Source organism: Hemicordylus capensis, chromosome 11 (genome assembly GCF_027244095.1).
Source record: "Hemicordylus capensis ecotype Gifberg chromosome 11, rHemCap1.1.pri, whole genome shotgun sequence".
In the NCBI taxonomy this organism is placed as follows: domain Eukaryota; kingdom Metazoa; phylum Chordata; class Lepidosauria; order Squamata; family Cordylidae; genus Hemicordylus; species Hemicordylus capensis.
In genome coordinates this window covers 12960000-12980803 of record NC_069667.1, presented here as the reverse complement: position 1 = coordinate 12980803, position 20804 = coordinate 12960000, and positions in this window count along the sequence as shown.

Here is a 20804-nt window from a genome sequence, read left to right as displayed (position 1 = left end):
CGAGCTGAAGAGCATCCGTGAGTCTACAGTTGCAGAGACTTCTGTATCAAATCTCTGCTGGTTCATATTGTTCCAATCCCAGCTGGGAAGTCATATAGCATGCCCACAAAATATTTAAAGTGTTCAATAAAACTTCTGATTGGGAAAACAAACAAACAAATGCATTACATACATACATTACATACTGTACATACATATAAACCTGCCAGGGACCTCCGCCCATCATCTCAGGCTCTACTCATGGTCCCACCACTTACAGAGATCTGGTTGGCAGGGACCGGAGATAGGGCCTTTTTGGTTGTGGCCAGGGGCAGATTAACCTTTGGGCCATCCACAGACAAAAAGGCTTTTGCCATCCTTTAAAAAAAAAAAAAGTTCCAGGGTGAGGGGAAAATTCCCCCTTTTACTTTAATTAAAAAAAAAAAAGCTGTGGTGGCAGCAGTAGTGACTGGGTGAGGGGAATGTCCCCCCTTTTGCTCCCTAAAGATTGCAGCTGCTGGCAGTGGGATGGGGTGTGGCAGTGGCTGGCTGCAAGGAGGCTGGGGGGTGAGGAGAGGAGAGTCAGTGCCCCCTTTTTACCTCTTAGCCTGCTGTGTGGGTGGCGGCAAGCTCCTTCCTCCTCTCCTCCTTCCTCCTCTCCTCCTTCCTCCTCTCCTCCTCCCCGGTGACTGCACAGCCACACAGAGAGATAACAGAGCCCAGCGACCGTGCCATCACCTGGGAGAAGGGGAGGAGGAAGGACTCGCTGCTGCCCACACAGTGGGCTTTTAGAGGTTAAAAAAAGGGGGTACTGTGACTCTCCCCTCCTTGGCCCTCATGCTCCCTGCAGCCAGCCGCTACTGCACCCCATCCTGCCGCGGACAGTGGCGATCTTTAGCGGGCAAAAGGGGGAACTTTCCCCTCTCCCGGTCACCTTCCCTCCCCGCAGCTACTTCCACCGCAGCTTTTTTTAAAAATTAAGTAGAAGTGGGGAACTTTCCTCTCGACCCCCTCCCCGCAGCTACTGCTGCTGCCGCCGATCCTCAGATTTTGCCCCTGTAGGCAGATGCCCCCTCTGCCTCTGTGTTAATCTGCCATTGGTTGGGGCTCCTCACCTTTTAACACCCTCCCCGAAGAGCTCCACCATGCTCCCTCCCTCAGTGTTTTGCAACCATTTCAAAACACCTTTTTAAAGAGGCTGTTTTGCTGTGGCTTATGTCTGGTAAGTTCTTTAGGTTTTTTTTTAGTTCTCCGTTTTTAGCTTTTTCAATAACTTTTACTTTGACATTTGAAAAAATATATATGTTATTTTAAATGTGGTTTTAGTATTTTAACTTAACTTGTTTAACTTTATTAGTCTTATTTACATTTGTATCTGTTTTATTAATGTTGTAAGCTGCTCCAAGCAGTAGTGTACAGGAGGGATGCAATATATTTGAAATAATAAATATTTTAAATAAGTAAGTAAGTAAGTAAGTAAGTAAGTAAATTGCTCCTTCTCATCTCTAGCTACAGCCCTGACCACTGACCATGTTATGTGTAGCATTGTAGGGTCATAAGAACATAGGAAGCTGCCTTATACTGAGTCAGACCATTGGTCCAAATGGCTCAGTATTTACACTGACTGGCAGCAGCACTGGCTCTCCAAGGTTTCAAGCAAGAGTATTTCCGGGCCTACCTGGAGATGCTGCCAGGGACTGGGCCCTTCTGCATGCAAGCATGCAGATGCTCTACCCCTGAGCTATGGCCCCATTCCCTATGGAGAATATCTTTCAATGTTCACACATAGTTCCCCATCTAAATGCAAACCAAGACATACCCTGCTTAGCAAAGGGGACAACTCATGTTTGCCACCACAAGATGAGGTTTCTTCCCTGGTTGCAACTGGCAAGCAAATGTATGTGTAATGTACTTTGAGCTAAGATGCAGGCTGATATCTTAATGGTGCACTTGTGTCAAAGACATTGTGCTATTGCAAGGCTGCTGCTGCACTAGGGCGCTTTCCAGATTAGACCCTGCAACGGGGTCACCTCGTATCTCAGAAGTGTGCCTCCACACTTCCTGCGGTGTGACGCTGCAGTCCCTACGCGGACAGCAGGGAGCCGTTCACATTGCCAATGCCTTGTTTCGAATTTAATCGCTGCAATATAGAGCTAGGACGTCGTATATCTGGCATAAGAAAGTTGCTGTTTGGGGGGGTTGTTAGTTTCCTCAAGACTGCGCCCCCTGCTGCTCATGTTTCGAATGCAACTTGCCTGAACGGAGGCATTTTTCTGCTCCTGCGCAGCTAGGCCGGAAAGCACCTAGCTGAGCCTTATATTCCAGACTAGTCTTGCGGTGGTTCATGTTCATGTTTGCACAATTGTGATACACCTCATATATTTTAAAGACAACTTTTTACAACAGTAATGGAGTCGCAAATTCAGTCAGGCACTCTCCATGACAATCCCCATAGCCACACCCAACCTGACAGCAATACCCCCTGGCCACACCCATACAAGTGGCCACACCCCTCAGATAGATGCAATAATCTCCTGTAACGAAGAGTGAAGGATCATATAGACTCTAGGGAATATACTAGAATAGATTATTATTTTTATTTATTCGATTTCTATACCGCCCTTCCAAAAATGGCTCAGGGTGGTTTACGCAGAGAAATGATAAATAAATAAGATGGATCCCTGTCCCCAAAGGGCTCACCATCTAAAAGAAACGTAAGATGGACACCAGGAACAGTCACTGGAGGTACTGTGCTGGGGGTGGATCGGGCCAGTTACTCTCCCCCTGCTAAACAGTGGCTTTTCTAAGGGGTCTCTAGTGACTTTTGAAAGGGGTCTAAAGACTTATCTTTTTACTCAAGCTTTTTAGCTTTTTAACTTTTATTTTTTTAGCTTTTTAATTTTAATTTTTTAAACTTTTGATTGTTTATTATTTGTTTTAAATTGTTTTTAGTATTTGTTTGTTGTGAACCGCCCTGAGACCTTGGGTTAGGGCGGTATAAAAATGTGCTAAATAAATAAATAAATAAGAAAGAAAGAAAGAAAGAAAGAAAGAATCACCATGTTAAAAGATGCCTCTTTGCTAAATTAGCAAGGATTAACTTGGATGACAGGGAATGCATTGAATTTCCAAATGACCATTCATGTTAGGATGTCCTGACACTAGTCCATAGTACTTGCATGCTGACAGTCACAGGTTGAGTCTCTGGCAGCATTTTCAGGAAGGGCTTGGAAAGATTCCTGCCTGAAACCTCGGAGAAGCCGCTGCCAGTCAGTGTAGACAATACTGAGCTAGATGGACCAAGGGCCTGACAGGCAGCTGCCTGTGTCCCTAAGACAAGAAGAATGGAAATAAATGGGTGGGATAGCAAGAGCAGCACATGATTTCCATGTAGAAAGCCAAGGGCTTTGTGTCCCTGCTGAGACCCTGGAGGGGATAAAGTACTGGGATTGCATCCCTGCCGGTCCCTGCAGCACTCCACCACTGCACAAGAGCCCAATCAGATCAGTAGTGGCTGGTGAATGGAATTCAGGGAGGGGAGGGTGGTGAAGGTGGGAAAATACCACTCTAAACAGCCACCGACTTACCCGCTGCCCATACCCACAATGCTCTATAGGGTGGAGGTATCCAACCCTGTGTTCCGCTGGCAGGCTGCCCCACCCCTGCTGCTCAGTTGGCTTCTGCCCATCTGAGAGGTTACGATGGCAGGTTGGCTGGATCCGTTTCAGAAATCCTCGTGGCTTGACACGGTTATGCCCTCGGTTCAGTGTGCAAGTGCCGGGTTAGTCCAGACGTTGAGTACGGGATGCATCACATTCTCCCTGGCTATATTGTTGTGCTGCGTGCATGTCTTACTGTATCTGATGCATACCTGGGGCTCTTTTCGCTTCTCTTCTTGAGATGCCTCGGATGGTACATTCTCGATTTGTGCATTCTTAAGCCCGACTTCCTGATTCTGGATTTGTCCTCTGCGAAAGTCTGTCGAAGTTGCTCGATGCTAGAAGGATTCAGATATTTCTTTGGCCTACGCACATGTGGCAAGAGTCCAGCAAAGCTTTCACGTGACTGTGCCTTATTGGAATGAATAGCTTGGCTCCAAAGAGCTGCTTTAGGCGTGCCCAAGGGCTTGGCCATGCCCAGCGGTTGACCCGTTCTCTTTGACTGCCTCTCCTTTCCACTAGCCATATCACAGACGGCCTTTGAAGGGTCCCTTAGAGTCAAACATAGTTTGCTTTGAGGCATGATCGAGGCTGCTGCTGGTTATCGGGAAGAGCGTGGAAGGAAAGTGGGAATTAAATCCACACCAACACTGTTACATACTCTAGGCTCATGAAGCTAATTATTCTTTCTTCTTATAAATAAGAAGTATTATTTATTAATCTAGCTTACAAGGGTCCAGTCTCATGCAATTGGTGAGCTTTCAAGATGTAGAGGCTGTTCTTACATGCAGCCAAGAACAGGCTAGGGCAGCTGCTGATATGGTCTAGAGGTTAGGATCCTGGTTTTCACACAGGCAGCCTGGGTTCGACTCCCAGTATGGGAAGCAGCAACTGTGCAGCAACGGAGGAGCGCTGATCTTGTGGTAGCAAGCATGAATGGTCCCCTTTGCTAAGTAGGGTCCACCCTGGTTTGCATTTGAATGGGAGACTACATGTCAGCCCTGCAAAATATTCCCCTGATGGGATGGGGCTGCTCATCTAAGTTCCCTCCCTGGCAGCATCTCCAAGACAGGGCTGAGAGAGATTCCTGCCTGCAAACTTGGAGAAGCCGCTGCCAGTCTGTGTAGGCAATACTGAGTGAGATGGACCAAGGGTCTGGCTCAGTACATGGCAGCTTCCTATGTTCCATGAGAACTGCTGGGAGCCAAGAGGCTCCCAGCGGTGCTTCAGAGGCAAACCTGCCTAGGGAGCTTGCCAGTTAGCCCAGGTGAAGGGCATGAACACGCCCTTCACCTGGGCTAACTGCTCTTGTTTCAGTGCAGGCAACTCCTGGATGTCACCGGGGAGGGGTCCCCACAATGCACCACGCACTGGCGCAGTGCATTGTGGGATATCCAGGGGCCCGGATGATGCATCCCGGCCCCTGCACCTACATGCAGCCAGGGGCAGTGGCGGAGCATTTGGGCATGCCATCTATGCACCCAGCACCAACAGAATGATCATCTTTCCAATGCTTCCTCCCTGCCCGCCCCCGTGCACTCATGCGTGATCGTGAGAAAGGCCCCGCTATCTCCATTGGTCAAGCAAAGAAGGATGTTTCAGAGTGGTCATTCATTCTCATGGTGTCCTCAAAAGATGGCGTGAATGCAAAATTCCACTGACAGGTATTATCATCTCTTCTTTGGGAGAAGTGCTGTGAACAATTTTGTTTTGAGTCATTTCGCTTCCCCCAGAAATCATATTAAGAAGAAAGGTTTCACAATCTGTCTCCTCATTAGGGCAGACTCCACTTAAGATGTTATGGAATTCCACAGTCTAGGGGTTCCTAAACTTGGGTCCCCAGATATTGTTGGACTACAACTCCCATAATCTCAAGCCTCAATGGAGGTTCCATGATTTCTAATCCAACAATATCTGGGGCCCTATGTTTGAGAACCACTGTAGAAGACATATTACGGGAGTCATTTCCTAGTTCCTCTGCATACAGGTGAAACTTGGAAAATTAGAATATCGCGCAAAAGTCCATTAATTTCAGTAATGCAAATTAAAAGGTGAAACTGATATATGAGACAGACGCATTACATGCAAAGCGAGATAAGTCAAGCCTTAATTTGTTATAATTGTGATGATCATGGCGTACAGCTCATGAAAACCCCAAATCCACAATCTCAGAAAATTAGAATATTACATGGAACCAAGAAGACAAGGATTGAAGAATAGAACAATATCGGACCTCTGAAAAGTATACAGTGTACTGTGCTTGATTGGCCAGCAAACTCGCCTGACCTGACCCCATAGAGAATCTATGGGGCATTGCCAAGAGAAGGATGAGAGACATGAGACCAAACAATGCAGAATTGCTGAAGGCCGCTAATGAAGCATCCTGGTCTTCCATAATACCTCATCAGTGCCACAGGCTGATAGCATCCATGCCACGCCGCATTGAGGCAGTAATTGCTGCAAAAGGGGCCCAAACCAAGTACTGAATACATATGCATGCTTATACTTTTCAGAGGTCCGATATTGCTCTATTCTTCAATCCTTGTCTTCTTGGTTCCATGTAATATTCTAATTTTCTGAGATTGTGGATTTGGGGTTTTCATGAGCTGTACGCCATGATCATCACAATTATAACAAATTAAGGCTTGACTTATCTCGCTTTGCATGTAATGCGTCTGTCTCATATATCAGTTTCACCTTTTAATTTGCATTACTGAAATTAATGGACTTTTGCGCGATATTCTAATTTTCCGAGTTTCACCTGTATGTCCTCTGCACATTTTGGTTTCTGGAACTTTTCTTGTTCCTGGAGCCATTTCCTCATGACATGGAGACACTGACATGGAGACCTTTCTTGTCACAGACAGTGAAGCACAGCTTTTGCTGTGTTGCTCCATTTTTCTGAACACCAGGACTGGGGGAAAGGAGAGAATGGTTTTGTCCTTTTTTTTTTTTTTTTTTGCCAAAGGTGGGGGTCATGAAATGGCTGACGTTTTCTATGGGAAGGATAACAACTGGTAACATGTACTTCATTTCTGCTGCCTACATCCCAACTGTGAATATTTGTACATGCCACCCCCAGAGTTCTTCCAACATTGGGGTATGGAATAGAAATGCAGTTCTTTCAATGGGAACTCTACATTCCGCCCCTCGCCCCTGAATAAACTTCCAGGCTATCAGAGATGCTGGAGAAGGAGATCCCCTTTCATGTACTTAGGGATTTCAGATGAAGGAAGTAAATTCCTGTCCCAGTAGGATTGAGCTCTTTAGTACACCCCATGTTTCTCCTCTCAAGGTCAAGGAAAATATCTCTCCCATCTCCAGATGTTTCCTTTCCCTAAAAACGGGTTCTTCGTTACGACCAAACCATGTGGCCACCCACCTGGATCTGTCCTTCTTTACCCTTCATATTTGTTGACCCTTCACAACTGCTGACTTCCTGGAGAAAGGGAAGGATTATATTACACAAAGAAGGTAGCGGTGGGTTCATTGGCCGCAGCTTCCGTGTCCCCAAAAGTTCTTAGCAAATTGCTGGCATATAGGGAGAGTTGGGAACATAGGAAGCTGCCATATACTGAGTCAGACCCTTGTTCCATCTAGCTCAGTATTGTCTTCACAGACTGGCAGCGGCTTCTCCAAGGTTGCAGGCAGGAATCTCTCTCAGCCTTACCTTGGAGATGCTGCCAAGAAGGGGATTTGAAACCTTCTGCTCTTCCCAGAAAGGCTCCATCTCCTGAGAGGAATATCTTACAGTGCTCATACCTCTAGTCTCCCATTCAGATGCAACCAGGGCAGACCCTGCTTAGCTAAGGAGACAAGTCATACCTGCTACCACAAGACCAACTGAGTAATCAAATCATGTAAATGGCGTCTGCCCATGCATGGACGCCATCTTGAGTGCTCAGTAACACTGCTGAGTACTCAAGATGGCATCCGTATATGCGCAGACCCCATTTACGTGATGATGATGCCCACAGGATGCTGGGAACTGGAAACTTCCCAAACAGGAAGCTTCTGCATGGCATCGCTTGTAAGAATGGACAGCGGGGCAGTTTGTTATGGCTAGCACCATGCTGGGGTGGCGATGGGCAGTGGAGGAGCAACAGAGGGGCAGGTAAGATCTGCCTCCTTCCTTCTGGAGCACCTGCTCCCCCCTGCCAAAACATTTTGGCCAGGGGAACTTGACTTGCTCAGGCGCCTCGAATTAAAGGCACCAAAACACGTTGCGCTTGGCACATCCTAATTGGCAGCAGTTTTCATGTCCCCAAAATTTCTTAGCAAATTGTTGGCATATAGCGAGAATTGAGTACTAGTAACTAGGGGACTAACCAAAACAGTTCCTTTTCAAAACTCAAACATAGACTGGCAATTGCTTACATTCTCACTGAGTTGTCTCTGAGGCAAGCACTCTATGGTTGGACTGTACCACTTCAGACTGCAGAAGGGTCTCACGTAGAGGAATGTGACAACACATAGGCACGAGTTAGGCTTTTCAGGTGTTCAGTGACCGCACAGTGTGGATGGCTCCAATGCTGATTCAACACCCTACCCCAACACTGATGTCTAGCCCGCCCTCAATGCCAACCACAACTACAGAGCTTGCCTGCAGAGATAAATCCTGAACCCAAGGTGGAATCCTCCCTGAGAGATCTTCTCTATCACAGAGAGGATCTCTCTCCTGGTGCCGAGCTTGTCTCTGCAGGCACACACTGGGCCTGTTCTCCCATGAGAACCACATGGCCATATGGGGGTCTGCTGGAGGGAAGGCCCCGTTTCTCTCAGAGGACCAGAGCCTCTTTGGCCTCTCAGTGAAGGAGCACACTGCTCAGGTGCCCACACGAATGCCACTGATGCAGCAGTTTTCCTCTCCCTGGGCCTGTAAGCCACAGGATTCTATGATTAAAATGGATGCTGGCTGCCCGGGAGTACTTTAAAGCTTCATGGCAGCACAGATAACCACAAAAGAAGGTAGATAGTGGTGCAGCTAAGTTATTCCAGAGCCTGAGGCCCCCTGGCATAGGGGCTTATGGGGGGGGGGAAGGTATTTTTTAGGAGGAGGAAGGGAAAGCAAGTTATGTTATTTGCAGACCACCTACAGTATTCTGGGGCAACTTGTATGCCAAGTGCACATATATGAAAAAGGAAGGGGGGGGAGAAGGAGGAGAGGAAGATAAGAAGGAAGAAAGAGGGGAAGGAAGGAAGGAAAGAAAGAAAGAAGGAAGGAAGGAAGGAAGGAAGGAAGGAAGGAAGAGGTGTATTGACAGGTCAATCAATTATCTTTATTACAGTCTGAGACCAGCACAGGATAAAAGCAAAAAAGCATGATATAGTTAAAGATTATATCATAATCATTGTCATAAGACAAATTATGAGAAAATTAAATCATGATTAATTGTCATTCTATAATTATACTATATGACTATATATAACTATACTATATAATTATACTATATAGTTACTATAGCGATAATAGAATAAAAGTATAAATAAATTAACATACTATAAAATACTACTCTAATGTTGTAAGAAGACAGTAAAATAGAGGTAGAAATGGGCAACTTCATAAGTAAAATATGCATAAAATATTTAAGATACAGGGCATGAAAGCTAAAATGTGAAAGCGAAAAAGCGTGATATAGTTACAGAGTACATTGTTAGGCAGTAGAATCATGGACAGGTGAAAGAAAGTTGGGAGAGTAAAGAAAGCCGAGAGGAAAGAGGGAGGGGAGGGGAGGAAAGAGAGAGAAGTGGAAGAGGGAGGGGAGGAGGAAGAAAGAAAAGATGAAAGAAAGGAGAATGAAAGAAAAGTGGAAGGAAAGGAGGGAGGGAGGGAGGGAGGGAGGGAGGGAGAGAAAGAGAGGGAAAAGATGAAGGAAGGAAAAAGAGAGAACAAAAGAAAAGCTGCCCATCCCTTCTCAAGAGTAAGCCTAGGGACTGCACTTTCCCCCCAAGGGGCAGAGGCTGGCCTGCCTTTTCCCAACATTATTGTATTAAAAAAAAAAGAGGGACCTGAGCCTTTCAAGAATTCCTGGGTAGGGCTGCCTTTTAAACCCAGCCCAGGATATTGTCACCCTGCCATATGTTACCGCCCCAGTGACCTAATGGGGTTGCTCTGTTTATGTTGCTATCATGACTGGATGTGCTTATGAACATACATCTTTGTCGCCTCATTTTTAGGGAGCAAAACACATAGTGCCTGTCTTGCCATCCCATCCCCTTTCACTCCTGGTTGTCAGGAGGGGGGAGCAAGGGACAGCGTGGGAAGAGAGCATGACCCTGTGTGACTTTGCCATTTGACAGGCTGACAAGATTGGGATGTATGTGGAGACGTCCCTGTTGCTGGGCAACTGTTTTGTTGGGTCAGAGACAGGGGGTGGGGCGAGTGCTTGGGGAGGCAGCCAGTGAGAAGCACCACAGAAATGGAGCGGGCGCAATCCCAGGCAGGTCTGTGCCACCGTCTCTATGATAATGATTCCAGAAAGTGAACAAAACTATGGTTATGGAGCCATCCATGTTTGGATGTAACACTGCCATCGAAAAACCTCAGGTTATGGCAGTAAAATTCATTACAAACCGAAGGTTCAAATTGGAATTTGGCGAGGCAAATCTCAGGTTGTTTTTGCCGCAAAACCACAGTTGCATGCATACGTATGTAACCTCTGCCCTGTTTAACTGTGGTTTCGCATTACATGCGAATGCAGCCATTAAATGTTAAAATCAACGGGCTGAAGCATGCCAAACTGAGAGCTGGATTGTGGCCAAATTCTTTAACATATGTACAACCTGAAGGCATTTTTCTATAGCACTGGGACCTCTCTCGTTCACTCTGCGAGCAGATAGATAAATTATTTATACAATGATTAAAACTAATGAAAACGGCAACACCGCCATTTCATTTTTTTAATTAATCAGCATTTTTGTTGTTTCCATGATTATTAAAAAGAAAATAGTTACTGTGAGAATCTGTTTTTAAAAGATGATGAAAATAGAATAGGGCTGGGATGCTCTAAGAGAGGTTCCATTAAATTAGGGAGTAATAAACAAATACAACCAATTTATGCATCGGAGTCATTAAATGAGAATCCTCACCCCCCATTTTCCTCGCAGATAGTGAGGTCTGCTACAATGGATCCACAGGGAGCAGTTCCCTTAATTATGAAATGAAACACCTCTGCTAATGCAGCCTTGGAACCTTGTTAGTTTGTACTCCAGGCATGTGGCTACGAATGGACTCCAAATGGGAAGGGGCAGGTCCCTGTTGTCTCTGATGTGGTATGTTTTGCAATCCGTGTCTTCATTCCCAAATGAGCCCCCCTCCCCCCCCCTTGGGGCAGGGCTAAAATGTGAGATCTCTTTGATCGGTGCATGGTTTTTGAAGAACTCATTTGTGGGGAACGTCTTTTTTGCGTGGATGACCTGCCCTCGCGTCGGTGGGGCTCATGCCTCAGCGTGATGAGCCTTGCAGGGCAAATTAAAGAAGATGTAAACAGTAAATGCAGACATTTTGCAACATCGCTAAAAATAAATGGCACTACAGGCAATTATACAAGTTTTACTGGATACATTAAAAAGACATTAAAAGCACAGCTGTTTTAAGTGTCTTTTAAGCTGATAAATTAACTGTCTAATAAATTGTAAGATTTGTCAGCTAATAATGCTATTTTATCTGCTTTAACATATGCCTTCCTAGTTCATGAAGCATTATTGTAAGTGCCAAAAGGAGATAATGTGCATTTTACAGTGTTATGTCTTAAGTGGAATGGATCATTGGCCATGAAGAAGTGTGTTAATAAATCTCCCAGGCTTTGTTAATTGCACTCAATGAAGTGTCACTGTTAAAACACAAAAGATGTGATAGAGAAAGCTGAACATAATGTCTTTCAGTTTTACAATTAACAGTTCACTAGGCAAATCGACCAAAAAGACCATAATTTGTTGAAGCCTTATTAACTTACATTTTCCTAGTCAAGGTCATAATTGTGAATGGCTTCAAGCTATCTTTTTAATGCTCATCAGGAAGCGTAACCTTGCTGGAGAGAATGAACTTTCCCGTCTCTCACTGGTGCTTATCACTTTTCTAACAGGTAGGAGACAAATAATGTTGTCCTGTCACCTGACCACCTCTCAGCTGCTTTCCAGAAACGTGCCTAAGAGGTTTCTTTGGCTATGATGAGCACACAGAGTAATTCCTGTTATTACTTTCATAGCAGACTACCTTCTTCATCATGGACTCTGCTGCTATTGAGACCATCAGAGCAGGTCCATATATGGCTGCCATTGACTTATCTGGTGCTTGTCTGGCTTGCCTGGTGGCCAAGCCTTCTATGCAATGAGGCTTAGGAATGCATTTGCTGTCAGAATAAGAGCTTTCTAAACCTCCAGGGGTATGGTACCAGAAGCTGAGTCTGGAACGTTAGTAAAGGCTTTTTAGTGAATTCGGAGTTTTACTATATATACAAGATGCATAGAATTGCCTGCATTCTTCATAAAAGTCACTTACAGAAGGAGTTTCCAGACTAGTATTTTCCAGAGCACTTGTTTGAAGTGCTCTGTGGAAAATTTGCTGTTGATGTAATTCTTGGAGAATTGATGAATTATAAGCATTCTTCTAGATTTCCAAAAGAGGACTTTTCCATAAGGAAATATATTTATTGGAACATCTATTGGAGATTTGAGTTAAGGAATATTCAGCCATTTGACAAAGACATCTTGTTGAAATGGAGGTCACCATTGTTGATTTGGTGGATATATGAACTCTTTGCATTCTAAAGGATATAGCATTTTTAATTTTGCTGATCATAATAGATGCCTTGCCTTATTGGTTCTATTAAATACATACATGTATTTAAGAGAACATTCTTGTCAGAAATTCAGAATAAGAGTTTCACTAACTGACGGCCTTTAAAAAGACTCTAAAGCTCCTCCTGTTCAACCAAGCTTTTAATTAGATTTATAAGCTGATTTTTAAAAATGTTTTTGTTGTTTTAATTTTTTATGCTGCATCTTATTATGTATACTATTCAGAGACACAAGTTGGGCTAATATATGAATGTACATATTATGTACATATTATGTATAATATGTATATGTTATACATATACATAATATACATTATACATCATACATATATTATCTTATACATACATAATATAAATATAATGTAAATGTATATTATATGATATGATATGTATAAATTATTATATATTATATTATATTATATTATATTATATTATATTATATTATATTATATTATATTATACATATATGTATAAATATATAATACTTTAATATATACTGTACATTTATATATATTATATATAATATATATACATATCTGTATAATACACATTCTATAAATGGGGGTTTTTTCCAATGACTCTTGCTTTGAGTGCTCAGGGGTACTTTTAAAGCAGCCTCCTTTGTTCCCCTCCTGTCCTGAAGAAAAATTATTCTGGAATTCAGGAGAACTCTGGAATTCATTATATGTATATAATGTACATATTTATAATATGTATATTTAAGCCTTCTTTGGTCACTGCACCTCAGACCCCCAATAAACAGCTAGTCTCCTAAGCTGCACCCCCTCTCTTGAAGATGAATTGCCTGCCTCTGCGTTCATTTCCAAAAAGAAACGGTCTCAGCCTGGATTTCCAGATTAATAGCAGCAGCTTTTCATCTCTGAAGTGTTAAGAGCTTTGCTCCAGTAACAGACAGGGAACTCTCTCCCACTGTATACTCAAACTAACACAGGCTAGTCATTTGATGGTCATCCAACCCAGCAAATGAGCAGCTTCTGAGGCTCAAGATAAAGTCGCACGTCTCAGCTGGGAGACACTCAAATCAAACTTTGCTCGGTGAGCCAAAAACCCCAGGGATGGCTTGTCCCAGTATAAACCGTGTCCCCATCTTTGTCCTTCTTTGTCTACTTCAAAGGCTGAGGAAATATTTCCCATCCCACTCCTGTTATAGTTACAGAATATTTTGGACCACAAACACTCATGGAACATTAAGGCCAACTAAGCACTAATGGTGTGTTTGAGGAAGGAAAGGACCCTTTTACCATGAAGTTTTCCACACCCGGCTTTTGGGTTCGCATCTCCTCCGGAATGGAGGGATACCTATCGGCCAAATTTACCCTAAAGTCCCTGCGAGCTATCAGAGAGCACTTCACACAAGAAATAAATATATAGATGTTTCTTTTTTAACTTGTGAGAACTTCGGGGACAGGGAGTCATCTTAGTCATTTATTTTTGTCTGTAAAACACTTTGGGAACTTTTGTTGAAAAGCTGTATATAAACATTTGTAAACAGGCCAGGGCGGCCAGGGTGGGAGGGCAGAGAGCCAGAGTGGTGTAGTGGTTAGAGTGCTGGACTAGGACCGGGGAGACCCGAGTTCAAATCCCCATTCAGCCATGAAACTAGCTGGGTGACTCTGGGCCAGTCACTTCTCTCTCAGCCTAACCTACTTCACCGGGTTGTTGTGAGGAGGAACTTAAGTATGTAGTAAGTACACCGCTCTGGGCTCCTTGGAGGAAGAGCAGGATATAAATGTAATAATAATAATAATAATAATAATAAGAAGAAGAAGAAGAAGAAGAAGAAGAAGAAGTGGCATTTACAAAATTCTGGTACCATTGCCCACCCTACATAAACCCTGGGACCAGGCTGCAGGCATGGAAGTGAGCCAGCGTGGTGTAGTGGTTAGAGTGCTGGACTAGGACCGGGGAGACCCAAGTTCAAATCCCCATTCAGCCATGAAACTAGCTGGGTGACTCTGGGTCAGTCACTTCTCTCTCAGCCTAACCTACTTCACAGGGTTGTTGTGAGGAGGAACTCAAGTCTGTAGTATACCGCTCTGGGCTCCTTGGAGGAAGAGCGGGATATAAATGTATAATAAATAAATAATAATAATAATAATAATTGCCTCAGGTGGCAGATTTTGGGCTGCCAGCAGGGTGACAAGATACCTTTACAAAGTGGGACGAAGTAGATGAGAGGATACACCAGGAGATTTCCCAGGCAGCAGGCTTTACCTCAGGTTTACTGCAAGGCTTTACTACAAGTTCAAAGTTGCCCCTCCAAAAGACACAAGAAGAGGACTTTTTTTACCCTGGATATAAATCGGGCTACACTCTAATGTGGGATGAAAAACCCCAATTGTGTGTGAAGCGCTCCCTGGGAGCTCGTAGGGACTTTTCCATTCCAGAGGATATGTGAGCCAAAAGTCGGGTGGGAAAAACTTCCATGGGATAGCATTTGGCACCTTGCCTCAGGTGCCCAATGGCCAGAGCCTCGACTGACTTAAGACACCTTTACAAATAAAACTCCACATTAAACAACAAGGCTGCGTATAGCATAGGGAGTTTATGCTTGTGGTTCATAGTGTTGATCACAACCAGCAAAGAGCAACCTTTGGGTGGGGTGGGGGGGGAGGCAGCAAAGGAAGAAAATGTCAAGCTATTTTAATACAGCTATTTAGTATGCAAAGCATGCTCATCAGATCTGATCCGATGCAAAGCATGTTATTCTTTCTCCGGGGAGAAAATGGTGCAAGGATAGCAAAATCCTCTAGACCAGCGTTGCATGTTGTTGACTTCAGGAGAGTTCCCGGTATATTTTCCAAAACACGATGCTACCGCATGCCACTTCTCTCTGCCTCACTTCTTCTTCTGTGGCTGCAAAGTTCTTCCAGCCACATCCCTTGCAGTTGGCTGTCATTATGCAAAGCACCTTAAAAGGAAATCATTATGGGCTGCCGGGGTCGGTTAATCAGGATCAAATTTACTGGCCCTCATCAGTTTTATTTTAATTAAAAATAAATAAACCTTCCAGTAACTAAATTTTCTAGAAATCATAATAAAGACATATAATCTGGCTGATCCGACATCAAGCGTTCGCACCATTAACAGAACGGCTCTCTATTTCTCAAGCCACTTGAATGAATTATGCAGCGTTGCCTCTGCTGTTTCTCATCAGGTTTTATTATAATGGACACGTAGCGCAAGCTTAGCTTTGAGTCCATACAGAGTTAGCGGGAGCATATGTAATATTGCAGATGACTCTCCAGGCCTTAAAAGAGTGCAGAGGTTTGACTGACTAAAACAGCATGCAGGAAACGACGATAAATGGGTGGTAGAGAGCAAGGCTGTTCATTTGACTCTGCGAAAGAGCTGGGGGTGGGGGGAACCTGGTCCAGTCTGTCTGTGCTCAACAACTGGGTGGATTTTCTGCCTCCTTGTCAAAATGAGTGCAAATTCCCGCAATGTTTCCAAACTAGAAGGGGATTTTGTATTTCTAAACATTTTCAAATATTTATTCCAGTCGCATATCTCTCAGTCTAACCTACCTCGGAAGGTTGTTGTGAGAATAAATATAACCACGTACTTGGCTCTGGGCTCCTTGAAGGAAGATTGGGATATAAATTAAAAATGAAAATGAAAATGAAAAAAATAGATTGGCTTGCATACTTTAAAAAAGCATATTAAACTGTTAACATGTTGATGAATATTTGTTAAAGTATTCATGTTAGGTATAAGCTTGCTAATCTTAATAATTATATCCAATTGGGGGATGTGCAAAGTGAAATCCAGACAGCATGATAAAGTTTTGGGCATCTCAGTTTTTTCAATCACATGTGCTTTTAGATCAGCCAGGCACATGGTAATCCTGTTTCTTTTACAGTGGTACCCATCTCTGAAGCGTAACATGAGAGATTGCATGTTGATTGATATTTTTTGTAGAATGTTTGGGTCAACAACTTGTTTCTCAAGCAACTTTCCTCTAAAGCAAGGTGCTGATATTTTATTTCCTAAACATTTATATCCTGCTTTTCAGTGGAGATCTCCAAAGTGGATAAGAATAATAAAATACAATAATTTAAAAAGCCATCAAAACATTAAAAAAAAAAACAACAACACCTGTCTGCTTTACAACAAATTTTAAAAAGGTAGGTAGCCATGTAGGTCCATAAATATTTACACTGTTACTTTTTCAACTAACTTTGAACAAGCATATTCAAATTCTAGACTCTGATTTTGAGCAAGAATCTTGTAAAGGGTCTTCCAATGGTCCCTTTATGAGATTCAGCTGCTATGTCTTTCAAGATGAAGCCTGAACATATTTATTACTTATTCATTGAAACAAGATGTGTAACAACATTACACATATTTATTACTTATTTATTGAAAATCGTTCTATCCTGCCCCTCCAGTGCTCGGGATGGCAATCTCCATGGCAATCTCTATAATGTTTGAGAATTTGCTTACCATAGATTTCTCTGACTAATTTTATTTATTTATTCCTTATATTTATATACCACCTGATATATACATCAGACAATTAAAAGACCTTTACAAAATAAAAACAATTAAAAATAATTCACAGAGTGAAACAAAACAATTTCACAGGATAAAAACAGTTAGATAGCTTAAAGTTAATTTTAATTAAAAGCCTGAGAAAACAGGTGTGTCTTAAGGCTTTTTAAAAAAAGCAATCAGAGATTGCCTGGCTCTGAGTCACAACTAGATAAGCTGGTGGCAACTGTAACGGGACCTCCCCAGATGGTCTTAATAGGTGGGAGGAGGATTTATGACAAAGAAGGCTGTCTCTTAAGTACCCTGGACCTAAGCCATTCAGGGCTTTATAGGTAATGACCGTCCATTTGTATTTTTCTTGGAAACATATTGGCAGCCTGTGCAATTCTTTCAGAATTGGTGTTACATGGTCCCTTTGGGTTGTCCCAGAGACCAACTTGGCTGCTGCATTCTTTATCAGTTGTAGTTTCCGAACTATGTACAAAGGCAGTTCCACATAGAGTGCATTACAGTAGTCAAGCCTGGAGGTCACCAGCAGAATCTCCACATCAGTATCAGGGAAACACCAAGAATTAATCCTTCCTTCCTTCCTTCCTTCCTTCCTTCCTTCCTTCCTTCCACATTTCAACTTTCTTCCATTGTGGACATCTTGTGTACTTATTTTATCTATGTATAATTTTACATGTTTTACCAAGGGACTCAGAATGGTGTAAATGCTCAGGTTTATCCTCATAACAAGCCTGTGAGGTAGGGTAGGCTATGAGATAAATGACTGGTACAGAGTCACCCACTGAATGGGGATTTACCCATGGCTGAATGTCACCCATGGCTGAACAGACACTTGAACTTGGGCCTCCCCAGTCCTAGACCAGCATTCTATCCACTATACAGTGCTGAAATCAAAAGGCAGATTTACACAATCTTCCAGTAATTAAGTAGGTGGGAACCAACAGTTCCTGGGGAGTGCAGGCTCCTGGAGGGCATGTTGACTGCCCTTAGACTGCCGACCGCTTTTTATTGAGTCATCTGCCCATTTGCCTGACCAAGTTGACCAAAGAATGTTGGGTAAAAGTAAGGCAGAGGTCTCAGGAACCAACAGTAGGAGGACTTGGATGATATGCCAACTGAGAACACACACTACTGGGAATTGCTGGTTACCTCCTCCTTACTTACTGATGGGTTGTGTGAACCAGCCCAATAGGAACAGAGGAAGCTGCCTTATATTGAGTCAGACCATTGGTATGATCAGTATGATCTATTGTTTATTTATTATTATTCTTTTAGCACATTTCTATACTGCCCCAACCCAAGATCTCAGGGAGGTTCACAACAAACTAGCTCAGTATGATCTACTTTGACAACAACAGCTTCGCCAAGGTTTCAGGCAGGGGTTTTTCCTAACTCTACCTGGAGATACCAGGGATTGAACCTGGGACCTTCTGTGTGCAAGCAGATGCTCTATCATTGAGCTATGGCCCCATCCCCGAAGTGTCCACAAATGTAGTATCCCATCCAAATGCACACCAAGTGGATGCTGCTTATCAAAGGGGACAATTCATGTTCCATGCCACAAGACCCGCTCTCCTCCCCACTCATGACTTCAGGGATATATAAGAACATAAGAACAACCCACCTGGATCAGGCCCAAGGCCTATCTAGTCCAGCATCCTGTTTCACACAGTGGCCCACCAGATGCCTCTGGGAAGCTCACAGGCAAGACGTGAGGCCACATGTTCAGGACTGGCCTACACAGTCCAGGAATTGGATGTCGTAAGGACCTAAGAACCGCCCTGCTGGATCAGGCACAAGGCCCATCTAGTCCAGCATCCTGTTTCACACAGTGGCCCACCAGATGCCTCTGGGAAGCTCACAGGCAAGATGTGAGGGCACACCCTTTCTCTTACTGCTACTCCCCAGCAACTCCATATGTATGCTGACATGCTACATGCCAAAGCTGTGGCTACAAAAACATTTAGAAGAAACATCAGAAGACTGAGTGATGGGTGTCATTAGAGTCGCCTCTCAAATTTCACCTCAGTGGTAGTTTAGCATGAATGCATAGTCCCTCTTTAGGCAAAATGTCTGAGGAATTACCAAAAACTTTGGTAAAGCTACTGACATTTCTCAGGGGAGGTTCTTCTGCACATGTGATGCATTGTGCTCAAAATTTTCTTGTCCAACCTGAGGAAAACAATCTTTTCTTCTTTCGTCATAACAATCAGCTCCCCAAATCCATCAGGTTAAAGCAAAACCCCAGTGCTACTAATACTTAGGCTTTCTGCTGGCAAAAAGAATTATAGCAAGTATCCTCTAATGAGAAGAATATGTGTCATTTGTGGTTTTAACCAGCAGATGGTGTTTCGCTGAAACTGGAGAGAGAAGAATACTCATTAAAGACCCAATTCTTCAGGGTTTCCCTTAAGCCACAGCAATCAGCTTGCTCAAAGCAGAATATCATGTCTTTCGAAACTCAGCACTGAAACAAGAAAGGAACTAGCGCCGAGGTACCTGACAGGTAGGTGGTGAAATTAGTCACCAAAGACAAAAGAGGAGACACAGAGAGAATTCTGTTCCTGAGGGAAATTCAGAAATTTCACTATTAATTTCTTCTGTAATTAGGACAGAAGGATGGAGTGTTGGTTTCCCCCCCTTCAAGCTGATAGAAAACTATGGAACCATTAGGTTGGAAGGCACCAGTCTTGCCTCTAACAGGGATTCCTAGATGTTGTTGACTACAATTCCCAGAATGCCCAGATGTAATGGCTTTTGCTTGGGGATTATGGGAATTGTAGTCAACAATATCTGGGAATCCCTGTTAGAGGGAACACTGGAAGGCACTTCTGCAAAGATCACCTCGTCAAATTGCATGCACTGCAATAGAGGCGGAAACCAGATGTGATGTGGGAGGTACAAGACTGGATCTTCCAGCACCCAACCTGCTGTCTCCCAACCTCTTCTTTTAAAGTGGAAAAGCAGCCAGGAGCGGGGCTGGATACTGTATGAGCAGAAGGGGCTTAAATCTTCCATTTGTGCCATTTCTTGATTAAAACCATGAGTGCCAGAGGCTTCTAATCAGAGATGGACCAAAATATTACAGGACACCCAATATGCTTCCTTGCCCCATGCCCCTGGTGGGGACCTTACCTCTAACAAATCTTGTAAGCTGTGAAAGTGTGTGGGGAGCAGGGAAGGTTGCTGGCAGCCTCCTCTCCTCTCTCCTCTCCTCTCCTCTCCCTCCCTCCTTCCTCTTCTCTGCTCTTTTTCCTTTCCTCTTTCTCCTCTCCTCGTTCTTCTTACAAGCTGGAAGGACTGCACTCCTTGCAAAATGGCCTCTGATTAGAAGCCTCTGGCACTTGTGGTTTTAATCAAGAAATGGCACCGAGGAAAGGTTTAAGCCCCTTCTGCTCATACAGTGTCCAGCCCTCCTCCTGGCTGCTTTTCCGCTTTAAAAGAAGAGGTTGGGACGAGACAGCAGGTTGGGTGCTGGAAGATCCAGTCTTTAAGGGTTTAAGCCCCTTCTGCTCATACAGTATCTGGAAATGTCCGGTTTCCGCCTCTATTGCAGTGCAGGCAGTTTGACTAGGTGATCTTTGTGGAAGTGCCTTCCAGCTTAACGGCTCCATAGCTTTTGATCAACTTGGAGGGGGAAAAATCCTTTCATTCTTCTGTCCCAATTGCAGATGAAATTAATAGTTAAATTTCTGAACTGGTCCCAAAGAGCTGCTCTGATGGCAACATTGAAGACACTGAAGATGAAGGCAACCAATACTTGTATACTGCTTTTCAACCAAAGTTCCCAAAGCAGTTTACATAGATGTAAATAAATAAATACATAAAATGGTCCCCTGTCCCC